We start from the raw sequence: 9298 nt of genomic DNA, 5'->3' as shown, positions 1-9298 counted from the left end.
CACCATGACTGACCCACCGCCAAACCGGTCATGCTGGAGGATGTTGCAGGCAGCAGAACGTTCTCCACGGCGTCTCCAGACTCTGTCATGTCTGTCACGTGCTCAGTGTGAACCTGCTTTTATCTGTGAAGAGCACAGGGCGCCAGTGGCGAATTTGCCAATCTTGGTGTTCTCTGGCAAATGCCAAACGTCCTGCACGGTGTTGGGCTGTAAGCACAACCCCCACCTGTGGACGTCGGGCCCTCGTACCACCCTCATGGAGTCTGTTTGAGCAGACACATGCACATTTGTGGCCTGATGGAGGTCATTTTGCAGGGCTCTGGCAGTGCTTCTCCTGCTCCTCCTTGCACAAAGGCGGAGGTAGTGGTCCTGCTGCTGGGTTGTTGCCCTCCTACGGCCTCCTCCACATCTCCTGATGTACTGGCCTGTCTCCTGGTAGCGCCTCCATGCTCTGGACACTACGCTGACAGACACAGCAAACCTTCTTGCCACAGCTCGCATTGATGTGCCATCCTGGATGAGCTGCACTACCTGAGCCACTTGTGTGGGTTGTAGACTCCGTCTCATGCTACCACTAGAGTGAAGCACCGCCAGCATTCAAAAGTGACCAAAACATCAGCCAGGAAGCATAGGAACTGAGAAGTGGTCTGTGGTCCCCACCTGCAGAACCACTCCTTTATTGGGGGTGTCTTGCTAATTGCCTATAATTTCCACCTGTTGTCTATTCCATTTGCACAACAGCATGTGAAATTTATTGTCAATCAGTGTTGCTTCCTAAGTGGACAGTTTAATTTCACAGAAGTGTGATTGACTTGGAGTTACATTGTGTTGTTTAAGTGTTCCCTTTATTTTTTTGAGCAGTGTATATACATATTCGTTTCTGTTTCAGCACCAATTGGTAGATTTAAAAGTACTCTGATCTTGTAGATTATTTAGGGCTAGGAAAGTATTTATGAATCATAAAAAACAGGTTCGGAGAGCCTTTATGCACGAAAGAAAGAAAACTGTGGTTTGATTCATTCTTAAAATTGTTAACCCGTGGTAATGTTGGACGATTAGTGTACTGTACATAGAATTCTAATAGGGAGAATAGTGTACAATAGTAGGCTATACCCTTGTTTATTGCCTGCACTAACCATGGAACTGTGTGATGACACGGCCAGGTATTGCGCCCTGCTGCGTAATGATTTAATTAGCCTACATATATATTTTTATATTATCCACTGTTACTAATGTTCCTCAGCAACAACCACATGGCCGTGGCAGAGTTTACAGAGGAAGCAAATAAAGGTAAATGAAACAATGTATTTAAAATGGAATGATAATGTAGGCTATACCAGTTGAGGGAATTAACAGTAAATTGGCAGGAGAATATGTGTTGTTATTAGGCCAACTGGCGATCGATGCTGATAGTGTCTAATATTTAACATGATAGAAATAGGAGACAGAGAAAGTTGAGGTAGCCTATAATTAAGACATTCGAGAGTGCCCATCCCTGCAAGTTAAAAGGCGGTACAATTTAAATTCTGCATAATGGCACAACATTTCATAAACACTACTGTGGGAAAGTTGATATGTTGATTTGCTTCAGTTTGCTACCATTTGACTGGTTTCACATTTTTTCCCCAGCGATTATAAGGTAAAATATATCTAAAACAAGTGTACTTTATATTTATAATTTCATTATCCAAACAGTTTACTCAAGTACCTAGCTGCTATCAATAGCTCTTATCAAGTTGTAAATGAATGTGCATGAAAAATTGTGTTATTTCTTTTGGAAATAATTAAGTATATGCTTTTTCCACTTGGAACCGGCAGGTTCGCTAGACCTTATTCATAGTTTCCTTGCGCACGAAAAAGTTGATTAAATTATAATAGGGAATTAAGTCAAGGTCAGAATGTCGCGTATCAGTAGACACACCTCAGCCACACCTTCATTTAGTCAATCTCCACCCTGAACGAGTAGCGGGTGAATAGCACGCTATTCTCATGCTTCATTTCAAGGTCAGAATACGCATAAAGAGAAAAGTGCATAAAAAGGGAATTGCGTTTCCTTTATGCACGCTTAACTCGGGTTGGAATCGGGCCCCTAGTTACCAAGCTGGTTGTTCCCGGTGAGTGGAGGGAGTTATCCTGTCCCCTGTCCCCAGACAGACACCTGCTCTGTGTAGGCAGGAGAGCCTCAACACAACTACAGCGGCCCCATCATGACTACAATCTGCAACCTACAGCTCCACACACCTGTTTACACCATTGATGAGCAAAAAAGGATGTTACATAGCAAAAAAAAGAGCAAAAAAACTAAAACAAAGTGCTTCAATTATGCCAATATGGATATACAGAAAATATAAATTGTTGCATTTAGTCTGTGGGTTTTTATAAGTTTAAATTCAGAAAAGGTTATTGAGTATTGGTTTCAACTATAGTTACATTGTGTTGTCACAGACAGCTGGAAGTTTGGTTGGTCTACTCTGTATATCCGCTATGAAGATGTCAAACATTGTATCATACAAAAATGAGTATACTGTTATGATTGTCCAAGGACAATGGTTTTTAATGAATTACTATCGTACTTTATTCAGCCACACTTCAAGGTGAAGAAAACAAATATTTTAGAATGATTTCTTCCTTTATGAGGGAAAAGGGAGACTGAAAACGTAGTTATTTTGTATCATTCCAAATACATACATTTAATCATTTGGATTTCAAAACAGTTTTGATAGATTTCTTTCTACTTTTCTAGGTTTTGAAACTGTATAGTTCAGGGTAATTTCACATTGAATGAGCATGCGTTTTGTTCTTTATCACACGTGTTTGTATCTTCATCTACAGCTTTGACTCATCCTCTCTACTCCTCCTCTCCTACTGTAAGACGTGACCTGTTCTCAGACAAGCAACTAAAGGACTCTTTATTACTCTTTATATTACTCTATTTAATGAGAACATCTGTCCACTCTGTCTGACAGATTCAGTCTCTTCATTTAGTGGCCCTTTTCTTAGTGACTTCCCAGGGTAAAGTTCATTTCAACAGCCATCCATGCTGAGCTGAAAAGAGGCTTTAAATATCCCAGTGCATTTGTTAATAACATCATGCCATGAATGACCCTCCCTGGCAGTGTATTATTTTTCTCTGCTAATTGGTAGTTACAGTCCTTGGACCGTACAGTGTGATGATGATGATGCTGATGGCCAAGTCTGCCTCAGCTTCATTATATCCTATGGCAGTAGCTGCTTTTGGGTGATTACACACCCTGGGTCAAGGGCTTCTCACACCAAGGAGGATATGGATTTTTACAAATATTTTATTTTCACTTTAGAGCAACTGTATTCCTACTAAGCATATTTTGCAAAGCACCTCTCCCTGGACAGCAGTTTACTGGCCTTCTAGTCCACTGGTCTTCAACCTTAGTGTACCTACTGTTCAGTCCGTATCTGGCTTGTGGACTCCTATGGGGCCTGTCTGATTAACTCTATCTAAGCAGTCATTGATTGTTCAATGAAGTACTGAGGTGGAATGTAAATCAGTATTATTCTCTGCCATTTGAGTTAATCATCCATGGTCAATGACCTGTGGGGTGTTATGGAGTATTGAACCTGCAACCTTCACAACCACTCCGTTTTCCTGGATAGACAACAGATGTAATTAGGTCCCTTGGGTTGCACCAGGGAATCATACTCTTAATCAAAACACCAGGGTTTGACTCAATTAGAGAGCTGTGCTACATATGAACATGTCCATTTCCTCCAATCAAACTAACCACCCCTACATCACATATGGAATTCTTCCAATGAGAAGAATGGATGGAGAAATATATTTGAGCTTCCTTGGAACTGAATGGCTGTCTTAGAATTGCCCAGGTTGGTCAAACGTTTACATTTGTATCAAAGGTTAAAACCACTTTTTTTCACTTTTAGCGAGAACATTGACTTAGTAAGTAACTGATTCAGGGAAGAGTATAGCACTGCGCTTGATGACGAGCTTTTCATTACAAGATGACAAACTATGAATGCCACAGTTGGAGAGACTTTCCTCTGCTCTGTGGATGAACTCTAACCTAACCTGATATGACTGGTAGGTGCAGGTCATGTCATGTTTATAACACAGGTTTGTATGGTTAATGACTTGACCAATGATTCCAGAATGACCATTACATTGATAAGATGTTATTTACTGTACCGGCTGAACCAATTATGATGTATTGTATGCATGTCAAGAGTTGCTGTACATAATCCCTCTATATTTTTGACATTTTAAATGTTCAAGATGCCCTCTGAAATATATGTTACTACTACAGCATGCTAGTTTTCAGCTTCCACACAGTGAGATTCTAATGAAGTGCCTGTATCGTAAGGGTAAGAGTTGATGCCTGTATGGGGTGAAATTGATAGATGCATAAAATAGAAATAGATGCATAAAAATGAGCATGAGTGTATAGTCAACCATGTTTAATGTTCCTGTGAGATGCATCTGTATGCACGGACTGTTGATTTGTTCTCATGCCTATATACACAGTGCCTGCACCATGCATGCAAAGAATGACAATGACATAGATAGTACTTTTGTACATACTGGTCGTATTAGTTTTGTTCTTGCTAATAAAATAAAGATCCATGTTGTCGTAAAACTGGCTGCCATCTGGTTTTTAAGTCTTCTGAGCGTGTTTGTTAAGATGCCTTAATTCTGAGAATGGCTGTGTCTTAATGATGGTTGGTCCCATAGTGTGAAAGGTTTTCATTTGTAATACCTCCTTGCCCAAAACACTAAGGAAGTCATCAGGCTCATAGGCAGGATTATGAAAGATTAGGAATATAATCTTGTGGTTTCTAAGTGTTTTTGGATGAGATAAATGAAATCCAGCAGATGCTTGATTTAGTTAATAATTCCAGGTTTAAGAGGGGGAAACGAGAGCTCTATGTTTAGTACATAAGCCAAATTGAATAGGGCACTATTGTTTATTTGTCATATCTGGGCTATCATAGCAGCTGTAAAATAGAAAGGTTAGGCCTACATTTAAATCAGACATCAAATAATTACTCATCCAGTCAATAGGTTGCCCATATACCCAAGTAGAGAGAGAGACACCCAGGTATAGATAGGAGAGGGGGGGGGGGGGGGGGTAGAAACCAAGGAGCACATTTAGAGGATGTGAGAATAATGGAGCCTGATGATGAAGCGTCATCATTGCCTAGTGACTCTCCTAGCAACAGGAAACATCTGCTTCGGCGAAGACCAATGAGGTTGTAGAGAGAATGGTGTTGTTGCTTGTTGCACAGAAAAGGATATTTTAAGACCCTAGGAGTGTTTCGTACTCTGAAGGGATTATTAAAACGAAGATACGGTGACTGGGTGTGAAGCGCAAACTTAAGGCAGAGCTTGGAGCGGGATAATTGGCACAGACGGTAAATGTCGCAGCAACGGACGGTCACACATTGGACAGACACATCCAGAAGAACGCATTACCTTCAAAGGCTGCCTACATATAAAAGGACTGCTGATTTGCTGAAGTGCTTTATGAACTGTTGGAGATCGCCATCATAAGGTAATTTTCCTTCTTGATGTGATTATATTTCATCAAATGTGTGGGTTATTCTTCCAAATAGGTGACATTCCAAACTGATAGAGATGGCTAACTAGTATTAAGACATCATCATTGCATGGTATCATCATCATTAACATAATCATAAAGATCAATCAGTTGCATGATATGTCCAAGCAGGGGAATGCATTATTTGTGTTACAGGTATTTTGTTTGATACCTTGAATAGGAATATTACAGTTCCACTGTGCCTAACTGCCTAACTGCAGTGGGAGTAAAATAACGTGTTATAGCAGGTGTCATTCAGTTGGAAATTCCCTAATAAGTGCAATATCAGAAAGTCTGTCTCTCTGTTCTCTCTGTTCGCTCTCTCTCTCTGTCACACACACACACACACGCACACGCACACACACACATACACACACGCGCGCACACACGCACACGCACACGCACACACGCACACACACACACACACACACAGACTACCCACGCATGTACTCAACCCAATTTCTTTGTAAATAGCCTTGTGTGGGGAAATGGCAATGGCTGTAAAGATTTCAGCTTCGCCTACAAAGCACATGCTGCAGAAAGAAGACCAAAAGCTGTTTTGATATTTAAAAAATGATCTGTTTAATCTGGCCATGGTAAATAGCCTATGCAGTGAGATGACTTCTGAGAAAACATAACCCACATTTTCAAATTGTGCAAAATATTTATTTTATGGTTATTTTGAGATACAAATTAAAATATGTTGTGTGTGATTTACAACTTTAATAAAACAGGTGTCTCTCCAATCTCTTATTTTCTCTTTATATCTCATTCTCCTCCACTATAGGCACCTGAAGGCAATGTGTGAGGCTCAGAGAGCATCCCAAGCAATCAGGACTCCAGTCAGACAACTCATTTGTGGCTCTGGGCTGTCATCATCAGGTAATGTACCGTGGCGTGGATATGACTCCACTACTGCTGGGGCTGTTATATAATTCTGTGTCACTCCTCTAACCACATAATCTCTCCTCACTAATGTGTTCAAAGGGAGAGCTTTATCAAGGTTGTAATTGCATTTTTCCTGATTGTGCTTCAAGCAGTCGATTCCCTTGAATAGAGATCAAACCATTCAACAACGTCGAAAGTTGCCTACTTCAAGAGAAAATATGCGGAAGAGGAGGATTTACATGGCGACCTACATGGATATTTTCAAAAAGTACGAACTGCTTTGTTTGTGTTGACATGTTCAGACATAAATCTGTTGTCCTATGACATGACATTTTAGATGTGTCTGTCTCATAATCACAACCTCTTTTTCATCAGCACCTGATACGTCAGGAGGACCGCAGCTGCATCCTCAAGCTCTCCTTGGAGAAGCTGAGATTCCTGGAGGACCCTGAAGCGTACCTGCGACGCTCTGTGCTCATCAACAACCTGCTGAGGAAGATCCACCATGAGGAGAAGGAGGTGGAGGGGGAGGTGGAGGAGGAAGAGGAGAGGCAGGGCACCTGTGACAGGGGCTCAGGCGGGCAGCGGCTGCTCTACCCAGACAGGAAACGTGTGAAGGTGGTGGTAGCAGACTGCTGCTCTCAGTCCTTTGGGTTGGAGGAGATACCCCACTACCACCTGGTTCCCTACCCCTCCCCCACATGCCTCTATGGCCTGGGCACATGTCCCAGCATCTCCCCTGGCCACGGGGCTCAAGTCCTGCTCTACAAACTGGATGATAATGGGTGACTATGACTTGCTGCCAAAGTACGGGAAGAAATTGATATGGACCATGCACATTGAAGTAATTGGCAGGGAGGGGTTTGGTGACAGAACCCCCCTATTCACTCAGAGCTGCATTCTGTATCCTGCAGTCTGACGTTATCTACATGCAAAAGGGAGGCTACGGCTTCTCCTGTGTCATTTTTGACTAGGTCAACAGAGCAAGAGTCCAAATAAGGGTCTGTCTTCTAAGGGCATCTTTGTTACAGTGTCACTGCCTTTACAAGCTGATGTGAGAGACGGAGATTCCTTGCAGGAGTTTGTTTTAATGGTCTTTGCACATGTGAACCTTAAGGGATACATATAGTACAACTCATGCACCCTGCCACTACACTACTCTATAAGAAAAAAAGGTGCTATCTAGAACCTTAAATGGTTCTTCAGCTGTCCCCATAGGAGAACCCTTTGAAATATTTTTTGGGGATCCAAGTAGAACACTTTTGGGTTCCAGGTAGAACCAAAAAGGGTTATCCTATGGGAACAGCCGAAGAACCCTTTTGGAACCCTTTTTTCTAAGAGTGCAGAGAAACAGACAAGGTTTGTGTTTGAAGGTTTGGATGTCTGCTAGTATGCTTGTGTGACCACAATCAAACTACTCTGTTGTGTATTTGAAAAATATTATATTTCACTAAACATATCCCTAATGTTAAATGATAGACTACTTATCAGAAGCTTGCAAAACATGTTTGAAATGCATATGGGAAAAACTAATTCAAATGAAACTCATGATGGTATATTTGTTGAAGAATTAAGCATTATGCATTTGATATAGAGGTTTTGGTGTAAGTCAACTCTCTGGGCGAATCAATTGTTACACATTTCTGTCATAGTGATGCATGTAATTTTTTCCCCCTCCTCTTTCTGTGTTCTTTCCTACAACGTTTTGCTGCCCTCCAGTGGTCAAGTTGAGTGTGTGAATTTTGGGGCTGGCTATTCAGTACTGTGCATCATTCTGACATCAAGATTTATATTTTGTTGTCTGTTTAAATTAGCTCTCTGTAGCTCAAGCATCTGTTTTGAGGTGGAATCTATTCAGGCCAAGAAAAATAAAGCAGAACAGTAGGCCATTTCACAGCCTCGTCTTGAATGTGCCAGTTTTAATGTATTAAATAATGTTCATTCTCAAAGAGACATAGCCCTGTTTAGTGCTTGTTACTCATGCTCCAAGAATACACTAACTTGATTCAGCAAGAGCACATTGGCATATTGCTTTCTTTGACTATGCCTATGTCAAACAATTCCCTGTTTTTTTCTAGCTAATTTTGATATTTTTCTGCAGATTTCTCAGTTTTATGTGTCAGACAAACAATGTTAAGGTAAATAACATATTTATGAATAGGTTGACTGTTCATTATCTTGTTTTTATTTTATTTTCAAATTTGTGCAACAATGTAAATATCGTTTGCTATTGTCTATTTTTTTCTGTAATTGAGTATCGGTAGTTGAGTGTATTCAGTGTAAGGATGGTTTTTCCATTATTGTTAAACGTCTTACAAACTAAAATAGAATTTTAAATGCTACTTTTCAACACAATATTTTACTGTATGAAATGTATATTTGGAAGACAATTTACATAGGCCTATTCCTTATTAAAGATAAGCTATTTTGCCAAAAGACTTAAGTAGCACCATGAATCTGTATTTTTTCAGGTGATTGCTAATGCTATAAAATAAAGTGTGTAAGATGACACTGCCATTACGTGTTGGAGTGATTATTGGTAACGTTACTCTGATGAGCTACAGAGCATCCACTGGTCGGACTATGATAGAAAAGGGACTCTAACAATTCAGGGATAGTATGAGGTTTCATTCATCCATATGTATATCTTCTACTCTATGGAAGCAAATGTATTTAAAGGGACAAGCTATAACGGTTAGATAAAAGCTTGGGTCAATACCCACGGCACCACGAAATCGCGAATACAAGGGTCCTTGGGATCCACAATCTTAGGGACGTCCCTACCGCATTGAAGTTTACGTTATAAATGGTTAAGGTATGGGTTA

General features: G+C 40.7%; 1 long non-coding RNA gene across 1 annotated transcript; it reads left to right on the top strand.

Moving 5' to 3' along the window:
* Positions 1 to 5234: 5234 nt before the first annotated feature.
* LOC115172522 (uncharacterized) lies at positions 5235 to 8990 on the top strand. The gene is made up of 4 exons (XR_003871447.1): positions 5235 to 5540; positions 6373 to 6467; positions 6626 to 6741; positions 6849 to 8990. It is a non-coding gene; the product is annotated as an uncharacterized LOC115172522 (long non-coding RNA).
* The last annotated feature ends 308 nt before the right edge of the window (positions 8991 to 9298 follow it).

The sequence above is a fragment of the Salmo trutta genome, chromosome 33 (assembly GCF_901001165.1).
Source record: "Salmo trutta chromosome 33, fSalTru1.1, whole genome shotgun sequence".
Lineage (NCBI taxonomy): Eukaryota > Metazoa > Chordata > Actinopteri > Salmoniformes > Salmonidae > Salmo > Salmo trutta.
Note: the sequence above shows the minus strand (reverse complement) of the source record. Positions and strands in the feature narration are given on the sequence as shown.